Source organism: Chlorocebus sabaeus, chromosome 4 (genome assembly GCF_047675955.1).
Source record: "Chlorocebus sabaeus isolate Y175 chromosome 4, mChlSab1.0.hap1, whole genome shotgun sequence".
Taxonomy (NCBI): Eukaryota; Metazoa; Chordata; class Mammalia; order Primates; family Cercopithecidae; genus Chlorocebus; species Chlorocebus sabaeus.
In genome coordinates, this window is record NC_132907.1 from 9,486,739 (window position 1) to 9,514,447 (window position 27,709).

Sequence of the window (27,709 nt, forward strand, 5' to 3'; positions counted from 1 at the left end):
TTAAAAATTATTTGGCATGATTTTTTACTTTAACACTCTTAATATCCAAGCTGGACACATATGTCAATGTCATTCTAACAGGGAATACACTTATTTTTCACTTTTGTTTTGAAAGCACTTTGAAAAGTTAAAAGTAGTATATGACCATAAGAAAGCAACGGGCTTTCCTGTATTGTAAATGTTGAGTGCTAAAAACGTGTAGACAAATGACATAGTAACTGATTCTTGGAACTTGATTGTAGACTAGAAAGCTTCAAATAAGATTATCTACAGGTTTCTAGAATGTCCTTACAAGCAAGGATATCTTACGACACCAGAGAAAAACGAGACAGCAGTTTCCTGTGAATAATTTCTGATCTCTTTGCACACTGAGCAGATGTACCGAGGGAGAGACCGCTGACTCTCATTCTCTGGCTTTTTAAAAAAATTCACCTACTTGTTTCCGCTTGTGTACATAAAAAGAAAGGGAAGATGCAATTGAAACACATTGGCAAGGATACCTGCGAGTTATTTTGTGTATGTGCTTTCTTCAAATGCAACCAAAATGATGATATGTATTAATTTTTTAAAAATAAAACTCCTATTTTTGACCTCAGTTTATCAAAAAGCTGTCAGTCTTATATCATGAAGGCAATGTAATGAAAGTAATGACTTAGAAAACTGAGAAATTTTAAACAAAAAGTCAATTTCTTTCTGCTGTCATGGAATGAGGTAGATGAGAGGCAGGAATGTGAGACAACTCTTTGAATTTGATTAACTATACTTTTAGACAATCTGTGTTATTAAAAATAACATTTGGAAATATTGGAGTTGTAGTTCTTAGATAAGGTTACAAAGCCAATGTTTATTGTAATTAATGATTTGAACATCCTTCTGAAAAGCATTCTTAGCAAGTCATAAGAATCTAAATGATGAAACAGAATATTTTTAGCAATTGTTTCTATGAAAAAGACAGTCAACATTAATGAAATAATAAAAGCAACAAAATGCAAGTCTGTCGTCAAAAGTCTGTATGAGAAGGAAACAGCTTTACTTCTCTGAGAGATGATGTTACAAGCTGTGCCCCTCACTATTCCAAAGAGCTACTCACATGCTTTTTACATGAGATGAAAGGCTTCATAATCCAAGAAGTTCATAGATCACTTTAACATCATCTTTTCCAGAATTTTTTATTGATTACTAAAGATAAGGCTTCCCCTTGTTTTATAGAAGAAATTTTTCTGTGCTCATTACGGCCCAGCTGATGGGTGCAGAGGCTTTTATTAGGCTTTTATTGCATTAAAAAGATGCCATGTTGCATGCTTCATAACAATTGAGCAAATTCCTTTTCACTTTTCCTTTGTCCACAGTACTGTTTGTACCAATTATCAGGATTGAAAATGATGTCTAGGTAGCATTCTCAAAGTTAGAGAAGGGATTGACCTGTCAATCTGGTCATGCTGTATGGCACTGAGATAGAGCTTTAAAAAATCACACAGACGTAAGAAAAAATAAACAAATATTGCTAGCAGATCTGCAAAAATCTAGTAGTAATTTTGTTGGATATGCAACTAGAAATTGTCACACCAGTAGTAAGGGCCACAAAATTAAAAAAAAAAAAAGTTCATTCCAAATAATGCAACATAACAACCAAGACAAACAAGCAACCATATGTGTTTTGCTTACAGTTTTAACATATCTTATTCCTTAGTTTAACACTATTTTATTTTGGTGTAGAAGATCTCTATTACGTACTTCTTTCAATATTTTCTTGTGTGACTCAATTAGTTGTCTCCATTGCACTTGAAGATTCCAGTACCCCTAAGCTCACTCTCTCCCATCCAGCATTACATTTCTCACATTTTTCATTCCCTCCATAACATTATATATGAATGTCCTCTTAAATAAATTAAGCTCCTAGAGTTCTTTCTTGTTCTTAGACTGAAAGTAGACATCTAAGTGTCTACCATCCTGAAGAGGTACATGTCCATTTATTTTTCATATTGGGAGTCACCAATTAAAAGGTGAAGAAAGAATGTATTCATTTGGTCAAGATTTCACAAGTGTCTGTTGTGTCCCAGGCAGTATTCTAGGCACTGGAGATAGAGCTAAGAACAAAATGGAAATCTTTGCTATCGCACAGTTTATATTCTGTTATAGAGGAGATAATAAAGAAAATAAATGAGTAAAACACAAAGTATATAAGATAGTTGATCAGTGTCGTAGAGGAAAATTAAATAGGCAAGGCAGACAGAGGGCATTGGAAAAAGGGGAAGTTAGTCATGTAGAGAATCAAAATAGACCTTACCAAAATAGTCACATTTAAGTAAATTTCCAAATGAAGTGAACAAGGAAGTCATTAGGATATCTCAGAGAAGATCCTGGAATAGGCACAGGAAAAGACAGATGCAGACAGAAGTCTTCTGGTCTTGGTCAAAGAACTAGTGTAGCTAGAATTAGTGCTGATAGGAGAAATCAAGGTGTTAGAGGTAAAGGTGTGAATGTTGGAGGAAAAACACCAAGGGAGACAGATTGTTTGGTACCTTGTGGGCCATTCCAAAATGTCAATCTTTCTCCGAGTGAGTTGGAAGCCAGTGGAATTGAATTTAAAAGAATTTTAGTCTTCTCTTTAACAATTACAATGCTTTGAGAAATTTTGTGCTGGAGAAATTAAAGAGCTATAATTCAATTACTTTTGCAAATATATTAAACTCTAGCTGTTCACTTCATGTTGCATGTATGTATTATTTAAAAATGGATGTTTTAAATGTTAAATCGGTCAGGCTAAGAAGGATCTGTTGTTTGTTTTTTTCTGGAAGACAGCTGAGTTAGCCAGCTTCACTCAGTCCATGGCATGAAGATAGCCGTTTAGAAATTTAATATGAAGTAGAGCTGAATTCCTATCTGTTTATGATGCTGTACACATTAAGGAGATTCAGTTAGTAATCAGAATCAATTAGAAATTGCATAGATGTAGTAGAAATTTTAGTAAGAAAAAAAATATTTGTGAAACCTCATTTTAGTGGGAAAATTTTGTTGTCGCCAGAAGTTTTGGAGTCTTAATAATAATTATGAACAGTTATGGCTGGGTGCAGTGGCTCACAACTGTAATCCCAGCACTTTGGGAGGATGAGGCAGGTGGATTACCTGAGGTCAGGAGTTTGAGACCAGCCTGGCCAACATGATGAAATCCCATCTCTACTAAAAATACAAAAAATTAGCTGGGCGTGGTGGTACGTGCCTGTAATCCCAGCTACTCAGGAGGCTGAGGCCAGAGAATCGCTTGAACCCAGGAGGTAGAGGTTGCAGTGAGCCAAGATTATGCCACTGCTCTCCAGCCTGGGTGACACAGTGAAACTCCATCTCAAAAAACAAACAAACAAAAAGCAGTGCATGTATTATCTTACTTTACACTACTATTATTATTACCTACTACTATTAATATGTTGTTCTAATACATTGATATCATAATTACTCCTATTAGTAATGGTGATATTACACCTATTTTAATGAAATGAAAAAAAATCAAACTTAAACTTAAAGAAGTCAAGTAATTTTTATGGTGCCTGAGAACCAGAATTAGCTTTCAAATCCAGTTTTGAAGATTCTAGAGGCCATGCACTATGGATACTTTTTCTGCCTTATCAAGTTAACAATGGTAAACTTATAAATCAACTTGCAAAACTGTTATGAATAGAAGCATTTCATGCTATGATTGTAACATACTGCTGCGTGTGGGCGACACATAGTAGGAGTCCTTAAAATACTAGTTCCTTCACCACTTTCCCTCCTAACTGGTAAAGACATTGCTTATTTTCAAAAGAACAACAGAAGACTGAACATGGAGTCTGTTTAAAAAAAAATGCACTTTGTTTAGGTAAACATGTTTATAGTACTGGGCATTTTGTAAGAAAATGCACTCCTCCTATTGATACTTGCAGTAATTCTCTCCCCAACAACAGCACAGACTATACTATACCCACATAATGGTAATTTTAGAGTAGAAACATATCAATCACAATTTGTACATATAATTTTGGAAGGCATAGTGTGCTACACAGTGTCTTCCAGGAATGTGTTTGTTTTGCAAGGAAATAAAATGTAACTCTTCATTAAATGTTACCATGTGTGCACGTGCACACACACACACACACATATATAAAAATAAAATACATATATATTATATACATATTATATATAAAACAGCTGTGTTCTACCTTGTACTCAAACTTTTTGCAAATATGGACTTTGCAATATATAAGTTTCACCACTCTTAACAATTTAGAATCTTAATTCATGTTCCAAAGGATTCTTCTTTTATACAACTAAAACCAGGCTCTCATTTTCTTTGTATAACGTCCTCCTAGCTTTCATCCCCCAGTTTTAACTTTGAGTCATATCAGACCAGGTTATTAATTTTGTTCCCCATTTATCCCATTCACACACTGGAAGGTACATAAATTGTAACCAGTGTCTAATACCACACTCAGAGTCCATGTCATGAGACTAACTTGTAATGAGATCTTTTTGGCTTCTCTAGTAAAACTAAATCTTCTTGGATAGCATCCAAGACACATCTGTGTTAAATAAAATTCTGCTCTACAGAATCTGGCAATATGGATGTAGACAAGAGTAAGTACACCTCTGACTCAAGTACAACAGTAACTTTTTAATTAAATGTTAATTTGTTACTTATAATGCTATGTAATTTTAAAAGAGATTTCAAATATATTATCTCATTCTTTACAGCAGCCCTCTGTGAAAGGTAGAATAGAAATTATACTCATATTTTACCCTTAAGGAAACAAAAACTCTAAGACAATAAGCAACTAGTCTCAGGTTAGACACCTGCAAAGAATTAAAGTTGGTTTCAAGTTGAGGATTTCTGACTCTTTTTCCAGAGCTCTTCTCACCACACATTATGTCTAAGTGAGAAAGCTGAAGTGAAGTCACTCATAAATTTGTGGGTGAAACACAAAATATTTTCTTTGGGGCCAAATATACAGAGAAATCTTGGACTCATTCTTTGTTTGGAAATACAGGTTTTTCCTGCAACTGTCAAACAAAGTTCCATTCTGCCAAGAGCACATTCTATAATTTTTTTGGAATAATACTTTTTTTAGGACTATCAAAGACACCAAAAATCAGTACTAATGAAAGGAAACTTGGCCAGTCACATATTAAACAATATTATAAGATTAACAATAACTTAAAAAATGTGGTACTAGTACACAGCATGGAACAGTTCAAAAGCAGTTCCAAATACATTAAAAAATTTTCATATGCTCCAAAGGAAATAGAGGTGTAAGAGTTAAATTATTCAAAAAATGGTGTTAGAAAGAATGTCCATCTTTTATCTCACAACAGGGATTGAAATATATTCCAAATAGATGAAATAATTAAATGCAATAAAATGTACAGGTGAGTATTTAACAAACCGGGAATGCTAGATATTGTTGCCTAAGTTGTGTGCAGCTGCACAATGGCACACCCACCTAGGTGAAAGTTTTGAACACCTTGCAACTGATTTTTGGTTGGGAAAGAATTTTTTAAATGTGAAAGCAGTATAAAAATCACGTAAGTGAGATCCATGGATTTGACCATATCAACACAGTTGAATATTATACATAAAACTTTAAAAAATTAAGACAAAGAATAACTAGTAAAAACATTTGCAATAAATATTATATCCTTGCAGGATTTGTGTATGAATTCATGTATGTGTAATGACCAACACCCAAATCCCTATCAATAACATTCATTACTTCTATAAATTAGGGTGATGTTAAAAGGTATAACAAAAATATCCCAAGTTGTAAAATGGCTTCAACATAATAGAAACAAGCATTTGTAAACTTTTTATACCAGGTCCACATTAGTAGTCTGGTGAGGCTTAGAATCCCTTCTCAAAATAATTTTTTATTTCTTTTTATTTTATATATTTTTTATTTTTATAGATTTAAGGGGAACAAATGCAGTTTTGTTACATGGATATATTGTGTGGTGGTAAAGTCTGGGTTTTTAGTGTAACATAACCCAAATAGTATACATTGCACCTGGTAAGTAGTTTCTCATCTATTATCCCCCTCCCACTATCTGACCTTTCTGAGTCTCCAGCCTTTATTGTTTTACTCTCTACGTCCATGTGTAAACATTATCAAAAAAATAATGTTTTTAAATGCATGAAAGAAAATTTTTAAAGTTTCAAAAGAAACTAATTACATTGAAATGCAGTGCTAAAATATTGAAATAATTTATGATATAATAATAAAGATGCTTCTTTATTAAAATATCAAATAACAAAATATACCAGCAGGTTCATGACTACTATATTTTTAAAATCTTGATGAGTATGAATTAAATTTCAGATATTTGCTACAATTGTAGTGTGATACAAAACTACTTTTCATAGGTACTGCTAATGCTACTGGTTTTTGTCTACACTCATAACAAAAGAAAATGCTAAATTGAGATAAGAAAGACATTAGTGAAAATCATATTTTTTCCCATTCCAAGTTCACAGACCACTTGAATTCAATCTACAGACCCCTTGGAGATCTGTGGGCCTCAAATTAGAAGCTAATTCAATACAAGTTTATTTCTTGCTTATATGATATTCTTTCATGAGAAGGCAGAGAAGCAGGATTCAGGTGAAGGAGACCTCAGGGGACCAGAGACCAGCTGAAGGAGGTTTGCCTTGTTCAAAGATGCAGTTTCCAAAGGCATCATCATTGTTCCCATCCCAGCTAGCCAAAAGAGAAGAAGAATAGAGAGAGATATATGTAAGAATTTTGGGAACCTGGAAATGGTGTACATCATGTCTACTCATATTCTAGTGACTAAAACTCAGTGACGTGAATATACCTATCCGCAAGGGCAGATGAGGAATATACATAAGCAGTATTCCTGTGAAGAAGAAGAGAGTCTGGGCTTTGATGAGTAGGTAATAGTCTGCCATATCACCCACCATATTAGCAATTTCATTTCTAATGACTATACTCAATGAGGTAAAGTTAAGAATGAAGAAATGGGAACCACTGTGGAAATGAATTGTGTAAAAAGCGCATTTTGAAGAGCAAGTCATCAAGATGAACTGAGTATTTTTAAAATGTTGAAGCACCTTGATCCATTACTTTAATTCCTATGAATGTTTAAGAATATAACACAAACTGAAGAAAAATATCCACACGAATTATTACCAGCAGCATAAGTGTAAATAAAAATACAATTATTTATTATTATTTAAAAGAAATATACAATAACCAAAAATTCAATTAGCACTGCCAATGAAATTGAGGCACAATCATGTGATAGATTATTATGTTTTTAAGAGTTTTAACATGCAATAGCTGAAATTTCTTGAATGCTTATTATATGTTAGGCATTGTGCTGATTGATATACATGCCTTATGTCCTCACAACAACCCCATGAGACACTTTAGTTTTCCCATTTCAAGTATGAAGAAACTAAATCTCAGCAAAACTAAGTGCTTTGCTGAGAAATATAAAGCTCTGATAAATATTGGCTGATTGCCTACCTAGAATCTGTTCTCTCTTCTTGATAAAATCCTAATCTTGCAGGAGGTGGGGGGAAATGTGCTCTGTTAAAAACGTTGCACCTCCAGACTAACACAATTGAGGCTGGCTATGTGCCTATCCATGGCCAGTGCAATTCAAGAAGGAATTGCCATTATAAAGGAAGACTCATCTGGCATGAGCCTGTTCAGACTTCCAGCCTTCATCTTTTCACTCTTCTTCTTCTCCCAAAGGAACACTGTAGGGACTCAGCACACTCAGCATGCCTGGGGGCAGTTGACAACAAAGGTAACAGTTTGGGCTTGTATGCACTCACTCCCTGAGCTCAGCATGAAATGATCAGAAAAATTCATAGCCCACAGCTTCTCCCTAGGGAGAGAAAGAGAAGACTAAACATAGATCTAATATTCAGACATTTTTGGGAGCTGCCCGAGGACTGATTTCGGTCTCTCCTGTCTTAGAGCACAGATGGGACACAGCATATCATGAACAGAAAACAAAAATAGTTGTATGGTGTGTTGCTGCTCCAGAGGACACACAGTACAGCAAACAGACATCAGAAGGAGCAAGATATAATAAACTCCTGAAACAGAAACTGGAGAATCCCTTTAAATAGAAATTTACATGCACACATCTAGAGAAGTCACATCCACAAAAAAAGTTTGAGAGGCCCCTAAAATCTTTAGCTTGGTTGACTGTTGGAGATCATCTCCTGCAGGAAGCCAATCTATAAACATTGGAAGAGGTGGCTTTTTTTTCAAATGTTTAGACACCAACACAAAATGTCAAGCACAAAGAAACAGGAAAATATAGAGCAACCAAATATAAGTAAATCTTCCTAACGCCATGCTAAAAAAACAGAGGTATATGAATTACCTAACAAAGAGTTCAAAATAACCATCATAAAAATGCTCAACAAATTCAGTGAAACAATATATAAAAAAGGAGTATTTCAACAAAAAGACAGAAAATAAATATTGTTTTAAAAATCAAACAAAAAATTGGAAATGAAGAATCCAATAACTGTGATAAAAATTTCCTAAAAAGGTTCAACAGCTGACTTGATCAAGCAAAAGTATAAGCAAACTTTAAGACAAGCCACTTAAAAGTATCCAATTTGAGGAACAAACAGAAAAAAATAAATAAAAAATGAATAAAGCTCTACGGATTTATAGGAAACCATGATGTAAACTGATATACACATGGTGGTAGTCCCAGAAGGAGCAGAAAGAGAAAAGGGAAGAATCTTTTTTTTTTAAAATAATGAACTTCTCCTACCTGCTGCCTTCTGAAGAAGGTGATTTGCTTCCCCTTCACCTTCTGCCATGATTACAAATTTTCTGAGGCCTCCCTAGTCATGTTGAACTGATGCTGAGGCTGCAATATCATTAACATGCAAGTATGAGAGGAATGAAGCACCCCATCTTATAAAGACTGTGGCCTACGGATTCTTGTGATGGGGATTATGCTGGATGCACCCAGAAAAGTTAGAAGCTTCTAGTTAACTCCACAAAATGTTGTGTGCCTCATGAATAAAGATGCTGGGAGGAGGGGCCAAGATGGCTGACTAGAAGCAGCTGTTGTCAGTGGCTCCCACCAAAAAGAAGAAAAACAGCAAGTGAATCTTGCACCATCAGCTGAGATAGCCAGGTTCTCTCACTGGGACTGACTAGGTAGTTGGTGTAACCCATGGAGAGTGACGAAAAGCAGAGTAGAGTGACAGCTCACCAAGGAGCCACACAGGACAAGAGGAATTATCACCCTTAGCCAAGGGAGAAAGTGAGTCGTTGCGCTACCCCACCTGGAAAACCACACTTTATCCACAGATCTGTGCAACCTTCAAATCAGGAGATCTCTTCATGAGCCCATGCCACCAGGGCCTTTGTTCCCAAGCACAGAGCTGTGCAGATGCTTGATGGCCGCTCAGGTTGCAGCCAGCAGCTGCAGGCTGGATACTGCATAAGAAGATTGGCACTGCCCAAGGTGACTGCCAAATACTCCCCATCAAGGGGAAGGGAGCAGCCATCACTGTGGCTCCAGTCTGTTGTTTTCCCCTGCTGGTGCCAGAGAGACTGGGTGGTTTGGACCAAGAGGAATTCCCCACAGGGCAGCACAGCAGCTGTGTACAGATCATGGCCAGACTTCTTGTTTAGGTGGGACTCAGATCCATTCCTTCTCACTGGGTGGAGCCTCCCTGTGGGAATTTCAACAACTCCAGCCAGGATTTGCAGACAGAACTCTAATCTCCCTAAGATGGAGCCCATGGTGGGAGACGCAGCCATGATCTCCGTAGTTCATCAGACTTAACCTCTCTTGTTTGCTAGCCCTGAAGAGTCCAGGCAGTCCAGATGAGGCGGATTCCCTCCAGCACAGTAACTTCTCAGCTAAGGGGCAGCCAGAATTCTTTGTTAAGCAGGTCCCTGATCCCATGCCTCCTAACTGAGTGAGAACCGCCCCAACAGGGGTCACCAGACACCTTATACAGGATCATTCCCACTAACATCAGATTTTTGCCCCTCTGCAACAAAGCTCCCAGAGGGAAGAGCAGGCAACCATCTTTCTGTTCTGCAGCTTCCACTGGTAACACCTCCAAGTGCAGGAGAGACCCAGGTGAATAGAGTCTGGAGTGGACCCCCAGCAAGCTACAGTAGGCCTACAGAAGAAAGGCCTGACTGCTAAAAGGAAAACACACAAACAGAAAGAAACAACAACATCAACAAAAAGATCCCACAAAAACCCTATGCAAAGGTCAGCAGCCTCAAAGATCCAAGGTAAATAAGTTCATGAAGATGAGAAAGAATCAATGCAAAAACACTGAAAATTCAAAAATCCGGAGAGCCTCTTCTCCTCAAAATAATCACAACACCTCTCCAGCGTGAGCACAGAACTGGGCAGAGGCCGAGATGGATGAACTGAAAAAAGAAGGTTTCAGAAGAAACTAAGAACCATGATAAAATATTGCAGGAGTGACCGGGCATGGTAGTTCATGCCTATAATCCCAACACTTTGGGAGACTGAGATGGGCGGATCACCTGAGGTCGAGAGTCCAAGACCAGCCTGACCAACATGAAGAAACCCCGTCTCTACTAAAAATACAAAAATTAGCCAGGCGTGGTGGTGCACGCCTGTAGTGCCAGCTACTAGGGAGTCTGAGGCAGGAGAATCACTTGAACCAGGGAGACGGAGCCGAGATTACACCACTACACTCCAGCCTGGGCAACAGAAGCAAAACTTCATCTCAAAATATATATATATATGTATATATATATATCAGGAGCTGTTGACCAGAATAACCAATTTAGAGAGGAACGTAAATAACCTGATGGAGCTGAAAAACACAACATGAGAACTTCACAATGCAACAAGTATCAATAGCCGAATAGGCCAAGAAGAGAAAAGAATCTCAGAGCTTGAAGACTATCTTGCTGAAATAAGACAGGCAGACAAGATTAGAGAAAACAGAATAAAAGGGAATGAACAAAACCTTCAAGAACTATGGGATTATGTAAAAAGACTGAACCCACGACTTATTGGAGTACCTGAAAGAGATGGGAAGAATGGAACCAAGTTGGAAAACATACTTCAGGATATCACCCAGGAGAACTTTCCCAACCTAATAAGAAAGGCCAAGATTCAAATTCAGGAAGTCCAGAGAACCCTAGTAAAATACTCCATGAGAAGATGAACCCCAAGACACATAATAATCATATTCTCCAAGGTTGAAAGGAATAAATAAAAATGTTAAGGGCAGCCAGAAAGGCCAGATCACCTACACTGGAAAGCCCACCATCAGACTAACAGCAGACCTCTCAGAGGAAACCTTATAAGCCAGAAGGGACAGGGGGTCAATAGTCAACATTCTTAAAGAAAAGAATTTCCAACCTATAATTTCATATCCAGCCAAACTAATCTTCATAAGCAAAGGAGAAATAAAATCATTTTTCAGATAAGCAAATGCTAAGGGAATTCATCACCACCAGTCCTACCTTGCAAGAACTCCTGAAGGAAGCACTAAATATGGAAAGGAAAAATTGTTACCAGCCACTACAAAAACACACTGAAGTACACATACCAATGTCACTATGAAGCAACTACATTAACAAGTCTGCAAAATGACCAGCCAGAATCATGATGACAGGATTAAATTCATTAAGAAGTCTGCAAAATGACCAGTTAGAATCATGATGACAGGATTAAATTCAAACATAAAAATATTAACTTTAAATGTAAATAGGCCACATGTACCAGTTAAAAGACAGAATGGCAAGCTGGACAAAGAGTCAAGACCCATTGGTACGCTGTGTTCAAGAGACCCATCTCACATGCAAAGACACACTTGGGCACAAATAAATGGATGGAGGAAAATTTACCAAGCAAATAGAATCAAGTTGCAATCCTGGTTTCTGACAAAACAGACATTAAACCAACAAGTATAAAAAAGACAAAGATGGGAATTGTATAATGGTAAATGGTTCAATTCAACAAGAAGAGCTAACTGTCCTAAATGTATATGCACTCAATACAGGAGCACTCCATAAAACAAGTTCTTAGAGACCTACAAAGAGACTTAGACTCCCACACAGTAATAGTGGGGGACTTTAACACCCCGTTGTCAATATTAGACAGTTCATTGAGACAGAAAATTAACAGATATTCAAGGCTTGAACTTGGCTCTGGATCAAGTGAACCTGATAGATATCTACAGATCTCTCCGCCCCAAAACAACAGAATATACATTCTTCTCAGTGCCACATGGTACCTACTCTAAAATTGATCACATAATTGCAAGTAAAACACTCCTTAGAAAATGCAGAAGAACTGAAATCATAATAGTCTCTCAGACCACAATGCAATCAAATTAGAACTCAAGGTTAAGAAACTTACTAAAAGCCACACAACTACATGGAAATTGAACAACCTGCTCCTGAATGACTCCTGGGTAAATAATGAAATTAAGGCAAAAATTAAGAAGTTCTTTAAAACTAATGCGAACAAAGAGACAACATACCAGAATCTTTGGGATGCAGCTAAAACAGTGTTAAGAGAGAAATTTATAGCATTAAATGCCCACAGCAAAAAGCTACAAAGTTCTCAATTTACATCCTACCATCACAACTAAAAGAACTAGAGAAACAAGAGCAAACAAACCCCAAAGCTAGCAGAAGACAAGAAATAACCAAGATCAACAAAAAACTGAAGGAGATAGAGACTTAAAACAAAACAAAACAAAACTTTCAAAAAATCAACAAATCCAGGATTTTTTTTTTGAAAAAAAGTAATAAAATAGACTGCTAGCTATACTAAGAAGAAAAGAGAGAAGAATCAAAGATAGACACAATAAAAAACAATAAAGGGGATATCACTACTGATGCCACAGAAATGCAAACAACCATTAGAGAATACTATAAACACCTTTATGCTAATAAACTGAAAAATCTAGAAGAAATGGATAGATTCCTGGACACATACACCCTCCCAAAACTAAACCAGAAAAAAGTTGAATCCCTGAATAGTCCAATAACATGTTCTAAAATTGAGGCAGTAACAAATAACCTATCAACCCAAAAAAGCACAGGACTAGATGGATTTCCAGCTGAATTCTACCAGAGGTACAAAAAGGAACTGGCTCCTTTTCTTCTGAAACTATTCCAAACAATTGAAAAGGAAGGACTCCTCCCTAACGCATTTTATGAGGCCAGCATCTTCCTGATACCAAAACAGGGCAGAGATACAACAACATAAGAAAACTTCAGGCCAATATCCCTGATGAACATCAATGCAAAAGTCTTCAATAAAATACTGGCAAACCAAATCCAGCAGCACATCAAGAAACTTATTCAGCATGATCAAGTTGGGTTCATCCCAAGGATGCAAGGTTGGTTCAACATATGCAAATCAATAAATGTAATTCATCACACAAACAGGACCAATGACAAAATCCACAAAATTATCTCAATAGATGCAGAAAAGGCCGTCCATAAAATTCAACATCCCTTTATGTTAAAAACTCTCAATAAATTAGGCACATTGAAGGAACGTTCCTCAAAATAATAAAGAGTCATTTATGACTAACCCACAGCCAATATCATACTGAATGGGCAAAAGCTGGAAACATTCCCCTTGAAAACCAGCACAAGGCAAGGATGCCCTCTCTCACCATTCCTATTCAATGTAGTGTTGGAAATTTTGGCCAGGTAAATCAGGCAAGAGAAAGAAATAAATGTATTCAAATAGGAAGAAAGAGAAGTTAAATTTTCTCTGTTTGGAGATGACATGATCCTATAACTAGAAAACCCCATTGTTTCAGCCAAAAATTTCTTAAGCTGATAAGCAACTTCAGCAAATTCTCAGGATACAAAATCGATGTGCAAAAATCACAAGCATTCCTGTACAGCAACAGCCAAGCAGAGAGCCAAATCATAAATGAACTCCCATTTACAATTGCTACAAAGAGAATAAAATACCTAGGAATACAGAAAACAAGTGAAGTGAAGGACCTGTTCAAGGAGAACTACAAACCACTGCTCAAGGAAATCAGAGAGGACATGAACTGGTGAAAAAATATTCCATGCTCATGGACACGAAGAATCAATATCTTGAAAATGGCCATCCTGTCCAAAGCAATTTATAGATTCAATGCTATTCTCATTAAACAACCATTGACATTCTTCACAGAATTAGAAAAAAAACTACTTTAAATTTCATATGGAACCAAAAATTAGCCTAAATAACCAAGACAATCCCAAGCAAAAAGAACAAGGCTGACTTCAAACTATACTACAAGGCTACAGTAACAAAAACAGCATGATACTGGTACATAAACGGATACTTAGACTAATGGAACAGAATAGAGAAATCAGAAATGAGACCACATATCTACAACCATCTGATCTTTGACAAACCTGAAAAAAACAAGCAATGGGGAAAGGATTCCTATTTAAGAAATGGTGCTGGGAGAACTGGCTAGCTATATGCAGAATATTGAAACTGGACCCCTTTCTTATACCTTATACAAAAATTAACTCAAGATGAATTAAAGACTTAAATGTAAAACCCAAAACTGTAAAAACCCTAGAAGAGAATCTAGGCAATACCATTCAGGATATAGGTAATGGCAAAGATTTCATAATGAAAACCTCAAAAACAATGGCAACCAAAAAATTGGCAAATGGAATCTAATTAAACTAAAGAGCTTCTGCACAGCAAGAGAAACTATCATAAGAGCAAACAGACAACCTACAAAATGGAAGAAATTTTTTGCAATGTATCCGTCTGACAAAGGTCTAATATCTAGGATCTATAAGGAACTTATGCAAATTCACAATAAATAAACAAGCAACCCCATTAAAAAGTGGGCAAAGGACATGGACAGACACTTTTCAAAAGAAGACATACATGCAGCTACCAAATATATGAAAAAAAAGCTCAACATCACTGATCATTAGAGAAATGCAAATTAAAACCACAATGAGATACTATCTCATGCCAGTCATAACGATGATTGTTAAAAAGTCAAGAAACGGCAGGGTGTAGTGGCTGACTCCTGTAATCCCAGCACTTCTGGAGGCCAAGGCAGGCAGATCACAAGGTCAGGAGTTCGAGACCATCCTGCCTAACATGGTGAAACCCCGTCTCTACTAAAAATACAAAAAAATTAGCCAGGCATGGTGGTGGGTGCCTGTAGTCCCAGCTACTCAGGAGGCTGAGGCAGAAGAATGGTGTGAATCCAGGAGGTAGAGCTTGCAGTGAGCTGAGATCACACCACTGCACTCCAGCCTGGGCAACAGAGCAAGACTCCGTCTCAAAAAAAAAAAAAAAAAGTAAGGAAACATCTGATGCTGGTGAGACTGCAGAGAAATAGGAACGCTTTTTCACTGTTGGTGGGAAATTAGTTCAACCATTGTGGAAGATAGTATGGTGATTCCTCAAAGTTTTAGACCCAGAAATACCATTTGATCCAGAAGTCCTATTACTGGGTATATACCCAAAGGAATATAAATCATTCTATTATAAAGATACATGTACACATTATGTTCACTGAAGCTCTGTTCACAATAGCAAAGATGTAGAGTCAACCCAAATGCCCATCAGTGATAGTCTGGACAAAGAACATATGGTGCATATATACGAAGGAATACTATGCAGCCATAAAAAGGAACGTAATCATGTCCTTTACAGGGACATGGATGGAGCTGGAAGCCATTATCCTCAGCAAACTAACCCAGGAAAAGAAAACCAAACACCACATGTTCTCACTTATCAGTGGGAGCTGAAAAATGTGAATACAAAGATGAAGTGAGGGGAACACCACACACTGGGGCTTTTCAGGAGGGGCGGGAAAGAAGGAGAGCATCAGGAAGAATGGTTAAGACATGCTGGGCTGAATATCTAGGTGATGGGTTGATAGGTGCAGCAAATCATTACAAAATAATAATTGAAACACCAAGGAAGATAACAAAAGAGAGTCAAAAAAGCTACAAAATAGACAAAAGAATTAATAAAATGACAATAATAAATCCTTACCTATCAATATTACTAAATGTAAATAGATTAAACTCCCCCATCAAAGGACACATAGTGGCTGAATGGATACAAGAAAATTCAACGTTTAACTGTCTATGAGAGAATAATTTTAGATCTAAAGACACACAGACTAAATGATAAAAGATGGAGAAAAAGAATTCCATGGAAATAGTAACCCAAAGGGAGTAGGGATGGCCGTGTTTGTATCAGACAAAAGAGACTTAAGTAATAAACTGCCACAAGAAACAAAGATGGACATTATATAATCATAAAAGGGTTAACTTGACAGGGAGATAAAACAGTTATAAAGCATATACATCTGTCATCAGGGTACCTAAATATATAAAGTAAATATTGACATAACTGAAGAGAGAAACAACAATACAATAATATTAGAATACTTCAACACCCCTCCTTTCAATAAGGGATAGAATATTGGGACAGATAATTAATAATGAGACAGCAAATCTGAAAAATAACATAGATCAAATGAACCTAAGAGATATATACAGAACATATCATCTAACAGCAGCAGAATACACATTCTTCTCAGGCATACCTGGAACATTCTTCAAGATAGATTACATGTTAAGCCACAAAATAAGTTAACAAATTTAATGAGATTGAAATAATACAAAGTACTTTTGTGACCACAAGGGAATGAAACTAGAAATCGACCAAAGAAGGAAAACTGGAAATTTTTCATAACACGTGGAAAGTAAAAAACATATTCTTAAGCAACCAATGGATCAAAGAAGAAATCAAAAGCAAAATCGAAAATACCTTGAGAAAAATAAAAATGAAATACAACATACCAAAACCTATGGGATGCAGCAAAAGCAATACTTAGAAGTCTATAGCAGTAAATGTCTACATTAAAAAAAGAAAGATATCAAATAAGCAGCCTAACTTTACACCTCAATGACCACAAAATTTAGTAGAAAGGGAAAAATAATGAAGATTAGAGTAGAAATAAACAAAATGGGAAATAAAAAACAATAGAAATTATGTGATAAAACTGAGGGGTTTTTTTTTTTAAAGATAAAATGGTCAAAATTTTAGCCAGAATTACCAAGAAAAAGAGAAAAGACTCAAATAAAATCAGAAATGAAAGAAGAGACATTACAAGAAGCTGAGGCTGGGCACGTTGGCTGACGCCTGTAATCCCAGCACTTTGGGAGACCAAGGTGGGCAGATCATGAGGTCAGGAGATGAGATCATTCTGGCAAACACGGTGAAACTCCGTCTCTACTAAAAATACAAAAATTAGCCAGGCATGGTGGTATGCACTTGTAGTCCCAGCTATTCAGGAGATTGAGGCAGAATTGCCTGAACCCGGGAGGCAGAGGTTGCAGTGAGCTGAGATCACGCCACTGCACTCCAACCTAAGCCACAGAGTGAGACTCCATCTCAAAAAAAAAAAAAAAAAAAAAAAAGGGAAGCTGGATATGGTGGCACGTACTTATAGTCCCAGCTACTTGTGTGGTTGAGGCATGGCATTGGCATTGCTTGAGCCCAGGAGTTCAAGGCCAGCCTGGGCAACATAGTGAGACCTTGTCTCAATAAAATCAAATAAAATAAAAGAAGAGACATTACAATTGATACTACAGAAATAAAAAGACTACTATGAATAATTATATCCTAACGAATTAGATAAGCTAGGTGAAATGGATAAGTTTCTATTATCACCCAATGTACCAAGTCTGAATCATAAAGAAATAGACAACCTGAACAGACCTATAGGTAATAACCAGTAACGAATTGAATAAGTTATCAAAACTCCTTGACAAGGAAAAGCGCAGAACCAGATGACTTCACTGGTGAAATCTACTAAACATTTAAAGAAAATTAATACCTATTTTTCTCAAATTATTTCAAAAATTGAAGAGAAATGAACACTTTTAAACTTTATGGCCAACGTTATCTTGATAGCAACACCAGACAAAGACACTCCAAGAAAAGAGGACTATAGGCCAATATCCCTAATGAACATAAATAGAAAAATACACCAGAAAACATTAGCAAACAGATTCAATAGCACGTTAAAAGAATCATGTATCATGATTAAGTGGGAGTTATCTGACGCAAGAATGGTTCAGCATTTAAAAATCAATTAACATAGTGATATACTATATTAATAGAATAATGGATAAAATTCACATGATTATCTCCATGAATACAGAAGAAGCACCTGACAAATTTCAACACTTTTTACAAATAACACTCAGTAAACTAAAAATAGAAGACAATTACCTTAACATAATAAAGTCATATATGAAAAGCCCACAGCCAACATCATGCACAATAATGAAAAACTAAAATATTTTTCTCTAAGATCAGAAACAAAGCAAGAATGTCCATTCTTACCACTTCTATTCAATGTAGTACTGGAAGTCTTAGGGAGAGCAATTAGGCAACAGAAAGAAATTAAAGAAATCCAAATCAGAAAGGAAGATGTAAAATTGTCTCTGTTTGCAATGACATAATCTTATATGTAGAAAAAAAAGACTCCATAACAAACCATTAGAAATAATAAATGAATTTGGTAAAGTTGCAGGACAGAAGATCAACATACGAAAATGAGTTGTATTTCTATACTCTAAAAATGAATTATTCAAAAAGAAAATTAAGGAAACAAACCCGTTTAAAAGACCATCTGAAAAGAATAAGACAGCTGGGCACAGTGGGTCACACCTGTAATCGCAGTACTTTGGGAGGCCAAGGTGGGCAGATCATGAAGTCAGGAGATCGAGACCATCCTAGCTCACAAGGTGAAACCCCGTATCTACTAAAAATACAAAAAATTAGCTGGGTGTGGTGGTGGGTGCCTGTAAACCCAGCTACTCAGGAAGCTGAGGCAGGAGAATGGTGTGAACCCGGGAGGCGGAGCTTGTAGTGAGTCAAGATTGCGCCACTGCACTCCAGCCTGGGCAACAGAGCGAGACTCTATCTTAAAAAAAAAAAAAAAAGAAGAAGACAAACTTAACTGAGGAAGTGAAAGACTTGTACTGTGAAAATCACAAAACATTGATGAAAGAAATTTCAAAAGACAAAGAAATGGAGAGACTTTCCATGTTCATGGATTAGAAGACTTAATACTGTTAAAATGTACATACTATTGAAAATGATCTACAGATTCAATGCAATTTCTATCAAATCTTAATGGAATGCTTTACAGAAATAGTAAAAACAATTCTACAATCCATATGAAACAATGGAGGACTTCAAATAGCCAAACCATCTTGAGAATGAACAAAGCTAGAAGTGTCACACTTGAATATGTAATTTCAAAGCACATTACAAAGCTACAGTAATTAAAACAGTGTGGTACTGTAATAAAAATAGATATATAGACTGATAGAACAGAATAGAGAGCCCAGAAATAAACCTATACATATACAGTCAACTCATCTTTGACTAGTGTGCCAAAAATACACAATGGGAAAAAGTCTCTTCAACAAATGGTATTGGGAAAACTGAATATCCACATACAAAAGAATGAAGTTGATCTCTTTCTTACACTTCCCAATACAGAAAAATCAACTCAAAACAGAATAAAGGCTTAAATACAGTACCTGAAACTTTAAAGCTCCTAGAAAGAAACAAAGGGGAAAAGCTTTATGACACTGGTCTTATCAATTATTTCTTTTACAAAATGCCAAAAGCACAGCCAACAAAAAGCAAAAATAGACAGGTGGCACTACATCAGACTAAATAGCTTCTGCACAGCAAAGGAAACAATCAGCAGAATGGAAAAGTAACCTACAGAATGAGAAAAAAATACTTACAAACCTAATAAGAATTACAAACCTAATAAGAATTAAGTAATAAAAAATACTTACAAACCTAATAAAAAATACTTACAAATCTAACAAGGGGTTAATATGTTAAATATATAAAGAACATCTACAACTCAATAGCAATAAAACCCTTATAGTTTAAAAAATGGACAAAGGACTTAAACATGCAATTTTCTAAGATGACATAAAATGGTCACAAAAATATTATAAGGTGCTCAATATTACTAATCATCAGGGAAATGCAAACGAAAACCACAATGACATATAACCTCACATCTGTTGGGATAGTCATCATGAAAAAAAACTAACAAGTATTGGTGAGGATGTGGAGAAGTTGGGATAGATGTGTACTCTTAGTTGGAATGTAAAATGGAGCAGCTACTGTGGAAAGTATGAAGATTCCCCCAAAATTTAAATGTAGAACCAATAAGACCCAGAACTTCTACTTCTGGGTATATATATATCTAAAACAACTGAAAGCTGGATTTTGAAGTTGCTTGCACACCCATGTTTATCGCAGCATTATTCACCATGGCCTATATGTCCATGAACAGATGAATGGATCGGGAAAGTGTGGCATACACATACAATAAAATATTATTGGTCTTAAAGCAAGAAGGCAATCCTATCATATGCAACAACATGCATGGACCTTGAGAACACTATGCTAAGTGAAATAAACACATCTCAAAAAGACAAAGAACATATGATTCCACTTGTACAAGTCATATATAGTAGTCAAACCCACAGAAACAGAAAGTACAATGGTGGTTGCTGGGGCTGGAAGAGGGAGTGAAGAGTCATTGTTCGATGGGTATAAAGTTTCAGTTACGCAAGATGAAAAGTACTAGCCATCTTCTGTATGACACCATGCTTATACCTAACAATATTGTTATAATTAGTTTAATACAGATATAATTAAAATTTTCAAAGGGTAGATTTCATGTTATGTAGGTGTTTTTTAACCACAATAGCAACAACAAGAAAAGCCAAGTCTGAAGTCCGTAACATATATTCAGCATGTATATGGAGGTTGAAGTGGGCTGACATCTAGAGTAAAAATATAGACATAATATATTCCTGTTTATCTACATTATTGACAACTATACATTTTTTTTCTATTGTACTTTAGTTGTACAGCTTAGGACTAATCGTAACCTATAGTTTATAATGTAGTCTCATCATTGGTTCATATATGGCCTATGTTTTAGTTCTTATTTAATTAGTTATTTTAAGTAATAAATAAACACATATCACTCACAACAAAAGCTAGAAACTTGATAATCTTATATAGTACATGATTTTCCCCAACGACACATTTCTTTGCTACTCCCTTGATCTCATTTTCATTAGAATGTCAATAGACATAATTTTGTTTCGCAAACAGTGTCTCCATGTTTTCAAATAAATTTTGAAAACCATTCTTCCATCTTCATATTCGTTTTCAAATGAGTACTTTGGTTGCTTTAAATTAAAATGATATAGCATTTTTCTGTCCTAGAACTAGATGTAATGTCATGTTTGAAACGTAATTCAAGTAAATAGTTATAAAATTATTGAACAAGTTTTTATGACTTTGTAATGTAAACAGATTGAAATGATATAGACTTTCCGATCCAGTCAATATAAAGTTGCCATGAATCTTGTAATTTGCTCTAAAGTAGTAAAATCCAAAAAGGACTTAGAACAATAGAAGGCTTCTTTTAGTTAACTTCAGTAAATATTTATTAAGTATCTACCAAATAGGAAGTATAGAGTTTGGCATTGGTGGTAGTGGTGGTTCAATATGACTAAGATAATGATCTTTAGGTGAGGAGTTTAAATTTTAATAGAGGAGAGGCACATGTCACAAATAACTGTGATTCAAGATAAAATGACACAAATTCTAAATGTTAAGTAAAAACAAAGTAAAGGTAAGCAATTATAATTCTGAATTGAGGATGGAATCAACACTTAAGGAAGATTTTTTTTTTTTTCTTTGAGACAGAGTTTCATTCTGTCTCCCAGGCTGGAGTGCAGTGGTGCGATCTCAGCTCACTGTAACCTCCACCTCCCGGGTTCAAGGTTCAAGCAATTTTCCTGCCTCAGCTTCCCAAGTAGCTGGGATTATAGCCACATGCCACCACACCTAGCTAATATTTGTATTTTTAGTAGAGATGGGGTTTCACCATGTTGGCCAGGCTGGTCACCAACTCCTGACCTCCAGTGATCCACCCCCCTCGGCCTCCCAAAGTGCTGGGATTACAGGCATGACCAACCGTGCCTGGCCTTAAGGAGTACTTTTTTTTTTTTTTTTTGAGACAGAGTATGGCTCTGTCGCCCATATTGGAGTGCACTGGGGTGATCTCAGCTCACTGCAAGCTCCGCCTCCCCAGTTCAGGCCATTCTCCTGCCTCTGCCTCTTGAGTAGCTGGGATTACAGGCGCCCACCACCATGCCTGGCTAATTTTTCTATTTTTAGTAGAGACAGGGTTTCACCATGTTAGCCAGGATGGTCTTGATCTCCTGACCTTATGATCCGCCTGCCTTGGCCTCCCAAAGTGCTGGGATTACAGGCGTGAGCCATCGTGCCCAGCCTTAAGGAGGATTTTTATAGCGAGTAGGATCCAAATAGATCTAAGTGGGAGATGGGGATAAAAATACAGGAGAAAGAGTAATTCCAACATGTTATTTTAAAGCAGGGTGACCAATTCATCCTTGTTTATTTGGTACTTTCCAGTTTTAGTCCTGAAATTCTCATGTTGCTATGATCTGAATGTTCATGTCCCCTCCAGATTCATATGCTGAAATCCTCACTGCAATGTGATGATATTAGGAGGTGAGGCCTTTTGGAGTGATTGTATTATGGGGGTGGAGCTCTCATGACATGATTAGTGCCCTTATGAAAGAGGCTCCAGAGAGACCCCTCACTCCTTCCATCATGTAAGGTTAGAGTGAGCAGATGGTTTTCTATGAGCAAGAGGGCCCTCACCAGACATCAAATTGCCAGTGCTTTGATTTGGGACTTCCCAGCCTCCAGAGTCATGAGAAACAAATTTCTATTGTTTATAAGCTACCCAGTTTATTGTATTTTGTTATAGCAACCCTCATGGTCTAAGACACATGTCATGGGTAAAGGGCAAACCCAGATGGTTGATCACCTAGAGAACAATCAACACCTTTCTGCCATTCCTTCTAATTTCACAAACAATGAAACACACATAGTCCCATTTGCCCAGATCTTAGGTGTCAGCTTTAGGAAACTTCCAGCAGTTTTCCCTGTCTCTACTACATTTTCTGAGAAGTGAGGTTTAAGACTCCAAAGTTCCTTATCTTTCCCTGTTACCTCCAGCTGCACTTCCCTTACCAAGAGCAATGATTCTTTAAAACCTACTCAAGTCCCAAACTCTTTTACTGATAAGATGTCAAATCCTGGCCTTTTCCACCTCCCATTCTCTCACCTCTGCCATACCTTATTCTTGCTGAGCTTTTATGATGTTCTTATCAACACCGTTGGTCCCTCAACCCTAGCCAGATTCTCCCAACTTGTCAGTCAGTTCTTGTTTATTGAGATTACCTGCATACTAACATTGTTGAGATGAAGCACTTTAGAATCAGATAGGTTAATTTTTCATCCATCTCTGCCTGTTACTACTATCCATATGAGCTTAAGCAGTAGAGATAACTTCTCTGAACCTGTTTTTTCAGTTGGAAAATAGGAGATAATACTGTTTCCTATTTTCATGGAATCCCTATGGGATTAAATGATATCACTCACAAAATACATTTTTAAAATAAACAAATTTTAGAATTTTATGGGCAGTCTGATTATAATTTTGTGTAAAAATGTATACCAAGTGTGTTTTTCTGTATGAATATTTATAAATGCAATAAAAAGAAGAATAAAATGAAACGACAAGGAAGAGATTTCAGAGGGCGTATGGAAAAGGAGGAAAATATGAAGAAAATTATCTCCACATTTCATCTTTGAATTTTATAAATATTAAACCATGAGCACAGGTTATTTCAAAATTAAGATATAGAAAAAATTAGGAGAAAAATAAACAAGCAAAAACTTCACAGGGGATTTAACACTTGAATGAATCTTAAAAACTGATGCTTCATACCTGGGAAATAAGAAAGAAAAAGATGTTCCAGCAAAGAGAGAGAGAGTAGTGTGAGCCACTGAATAGATAATGCAATGCTGCCAGGACCCTGATGAAGTTGGAATGATGAGAGACTGGGTACATTGAGAGGGATGTGAGTAGGAGCATCATAAGAAACAAGTTTGAGGCCTAGAGACATGACTGGGGCCAGATCTGGGAGTTACCAGAAATGAGACTGGAGATATGGTGGGGCCAGATTTGGGAGGGTCATCAGAAATGAAGCTGGAGTAATGGCTCAGGCCATATCTGGATGCCCTATGAATGCAATACTATGGAATTTAAACTTTATCCTCAAAGTAATGGGAAAGCATTGAAGGGTACTAAGAATGGGAAAAATAATGGAAAGGTACTAAGAATGGGAAAAATAACGGGACAAAGAATGGAAAAATATTTTAGGGGAAAATAAAACTGTGTTAAGGATTGATCAGAAGTAGTCGTCAAAGCTGCAGGTTGGAAAAGAAAATCACAAACTCTTCCAGTAGTCATAAAAAGAGATGATGACAGCTAGACCAAAGCCAAGGCCAAATAATATGTTTTTTATGCTGTGACTACAATTAATAGATAACATTTATTGCAATAGCTCTTAATAGCTAACATTTATTTAGCCAAGCTTAAATTGGCTAAACACTATAAATGGATATCTCAATTATTTCTCACAGCTCAGTAAAGTAGATACTGTTAATATTTCCGTTATATAAATGAGGAAACAGAGAGATCAGTACTTGCCCAAACACACCTATATGATAAACAGTGTCACCAGGATCTAATCTATACGGCTTGGTTCCCTGGTCACACTTTCAACCTGAACGTCATAAGCCCTACGCCTAAAGTGTTCTCGATGCCAAAGAAAAAGTGCACCAGACAGAATTAAATAGGCAGAGAAGACATTATTCAAGACTTTTGCAATAGAGGAAAAAGACTAAACAACTCCACTGAAACAAAAGACAGGAAGAATTAGTGAGTTAGTGGAAAAAAAAGTACTGGAAGATGTTAGAAAGGAGGAGGTTGATCAATGCAATTTGGCCATCTGAGTTTGCTAATTGTTGCTTATTGAAGAAGTTAGGCCCCTATCTTCTCACAGAGACTGGGAGATGGGAGTGCAATCTTTTTCTGGTGATTATATTTCAAAGGCATGTCTTCCAGATCCATGAAAAGACATTCCTGGGTTGTAACACTGGCCAGGGGCTCAGAGGAGATTTACATATCAAAGGGACAGAAAAACATTATTTGTATTATTTTTATTTTTTCCTTTTTTTTTTAGATTCAGGCGCTTCATATGCAAGTTGTTACATGGGTATATTGCATTGTGCTGAGGTTTGGGCTTCTATTGATCCTGTTGCCCAGACAGTGAACATATTACCCAATAGGAAGTTTTCAACCCTTCCTCCTGTCCTTTGGGGTCCCCAGTATCTACTGTTCTCATCTTTATGTCCATGTGAACCCAAGATTTACCTCTCACTTATAAGTGAAACATGTAGTATTTGGCTTTTTGTTCCCATGTTAGTTCACATAGGATAATAGCCTCCAGCTGCATCCATGTTGCTGCAAAGGACATGATTTCATTCTTTTTCATGGCTGTGTAGCATCTGTGCAGTATATGTACCACATTTTCCTTATCCAATCCACCATTGATGGGCATCTGGATTGATTCCATGTCTTTGCTATTGTGAATACTATGACAATGAACATCCAAGTGCAGATGTCTTTTGGTAGAATGATTTATTTTTCTTTGAGTATATACCTAGTAATGGGATTGCTGGATCAAATGGCAAATCAACAAGCAAAAAGCAAATAACACGATTAAAAAATGGACAAAGGATATGAACAGTCACCTCTCCAAAAAAGATATGCAAGTGGCCAACATACACGTGAACAAATGTTCAACATTACTAATCATCAGAGAGATGTAAATCAAAACCACAATAAAAGACCATCTTACACCAGTCAGAATGGTAATTGTTAAAAAGTAAAAAAAAATGACAGATGTTGGGACAGTTGTGAAGAAAAGGGAAGGCTTAGCCACTGTTAGTGGAAATGCAAATTAGTTCAGCCCCCGTGGAAAGCAGTTTGGAGATTTCTCAAAGAGCTAAAAATAGAACTACCATTCGACCCAGCAACCCAATTACTGGGTGTATACTCAAAGAAATGTAAATTGTGTACCAAAAAGGTACGCATAGTCATGATTGGTGCACGATCACAAAAGCAAAGACATGGAATCAGCCCATCAACAGTGGATAAAGAAAAATAACTTATAATTGCAAATTATCTAAAGTAAATGCTCTAATAAAAAGAAGATCAGGAGCCTATAGTCAAGAAGAAACCTGTCTGAAGTTCAGTCAAGGTGAGGAGAACCCTATTCTTCATCATTGATTATTCCGAAATACGGGATTCAGTAATTCAGTGTAATTTAAACTTAATTCTACTGAGGAAACTCATGCAAATGGCATGTAAGTCACTAATATACATAACCTATTTTAAATTATAATATTTACATGTACATTTTAAAAGTTAACACACCAGTATACATTATAAAATTTAATATACATCTTCAAAGTAAAATTTTCTGTTTTATAGGCATTTTAAAACAGCACGTAGTAATGAACGTGATGACTCAATAACAACAAAGATAATAACCAATATTTATTCAGTATTTACTATGTGTCAGACGTCGAGCTAAATTTTTTCTTTTATGCTCCTAAGAACAATCCTGGGAGGTAAGTACAACAGTATCTTCATTTTGTGGATGAGGAAACCTGTTCTTAGAAGGTCACACAATGTATGCATTGAACCATAAGAAAGACTGGCTACCTAGTTTGTCAAACCCAGTGAAAAATGAAAATGTGGAATCTCTTGTTCAGAAATCATTAAGAGTTTCAAGACAGTGACAGCAGAACCTTAAACAGAACAGGATCCTTATAAGCACAGGTTGCACACCCAGAAAGCCAGCCCTACCTGCCCTTAAGTTTGTGCTTTTAACCTTTTGGATATACTCTGTCTCTTCTGAGTAAGTTATTGAACGGTGAGGTTTCTGGGGGTACCCAGAGTTGTTAAGTCATTATCAATTGACCTGAAATGCCCTTTTTAATGCCTGGAAGAAAGATCCTTTTTCACAGACAGGATCTGGATGTTTAATCCCACCTATATCACACTGCTTCTCAGTGAGGCATCAAAGTATTATGAAGATTTGAAACTCTTTACTGAGTTTCTGTCTGAAAATAGTAAATGCCTGCAACAAAGGAGGCCCTTACAATACAAGGGGGAACTACAGTTAAATACTAGCCTACAGACAGCAGCTCCTTTCACTGTGTACTATAACAGCAAGTATTACTGCATCCGATTAGAACTGAACTTGGATGATATAGTACAATTCTTAGATGGCAAGAAATAGCAGGAATGCAAATAAATGAAAGGGTTTCATTTTGTTTTTCTTTTTTTACATTTAGAGTAAATAGAAAGATATACAGTAGTACTGAGGCTACTACCAGGAGAAGGCAATATTGGTACTGAACAAAAAAGAGTTTCTTCACACTAAAATACAGCAAAGTTGAGAAGCATGAAATAAAGAGATTTTCTAGATTCCAATTCCATTATTTCCAGGAGGTGGGAAAATTTTACTTTGAAGATGTATATTAAATTTTGTAATGTATATTGTGTGCTAACTTTTAAAATGCACATGTAAATATTATAATTTAAAATAGGTTATGTATATTAGTGACTTACATGCCA

The 27,709-nt window shown here is 36.4% G+C and overlaps 1 long non-coding RNA gene across 1 annotated transcript in view; it reads left to right on the top strand.

Annotated features, from left to right (window-relative positions):
- Window positions 1–27,709, top strand: part of LOC140711562 (uncharacterized) — a 65,870-nt gene that overhangs the window by 22,065 nt on the left and 16,096 nt on the right. The window contains exon 4 of the long non-coding RNA XR_012092836.1: window positions 27,427–27,583. This is a non-coding gene — a long non-coding RNA (uncharacterized lncRNA). The remainder of the gene's footprint in view (window positions 1–27,426; window positions 27,584–27,709) is intronic.